This window comes from Parus major, chromosome 23, assembly GCF_001522545.3.
Source record: "Parus major isolate Abel chromosome 23, Parus_major1.1, whole genome shotgun sequence".
Taxonomy (NCBI): Eukaryota; Metazoa; Chordata; class Aves; order Passeriformes; family Paridae; genus Parus; species Parus major.
Genome location: NC_031791.1, coordinates 2,045,674 through 2,046,182, shown reverse-complemented (window position 1 = coordinate 2,046,182; position 509 = coordinate 2,045,674). Strand labels below are relative to the sequence as shown.

At 42.6% G+C, this 509-nt stretch overlaps 1 protein-coding gene across 1 annotated transcript in view; it reads left to right on the top strand.

The window, feature by feature from the left end:
- The window catches only part of KHDRBS1 (KH RNA binding domain containing, signal transduction associated 1), a 14,685-nt gene that overhangs the window by 9,414 nt on the left and 4,762 nt on the right, over nt 1–509 (top strand). The window lies entirely within an intron of this gene.

Genomic DNA, 509 nt, shown 5'->3' with positions numbered 1-509 from the left:
ATAATTTTAATTATAAATGACAAGAAATTCCCAGACAAAACACTTGGGGTGGGGATTTCTCTCCCAGTTCAAGCTGTGGGTGTCCTGGCTAGCTCCACATTCCAATTTTAGTGGGAATGGCTGGAAAACCTCATTGTCAGGTCAGGAATTAAATACAGAGGTGCTGAAGGGTGTGAAGATGAGGAGGGTGACTGCCCAGGCAGCTTAGTAGTTCAATATTGTGGGTTTTTTTCAATGTTTTTATAGTTTTAAATGCAGAAAAAATCCCTGGTTTTGCAGAGCAGGTTTTTCTAGAGGTGTCACTTGTCACCTGCTTGGGGATGTGTTTTCCTGGTGAAGCTTTTGGATGCTTTCATAGCCAAATTCCTGGCTTTTTGTGTCGGTGTGTGACGGGATTGTGCTGGAATTTTGCCTCCAAGGGTGCCAGGACTTGAAGTGTGTTTTTAAAATTAAACTTGGTTGTTGAATTGGGAGGAAAAAGTGGGAAAGTTCATGCATCTGGTGGGAGA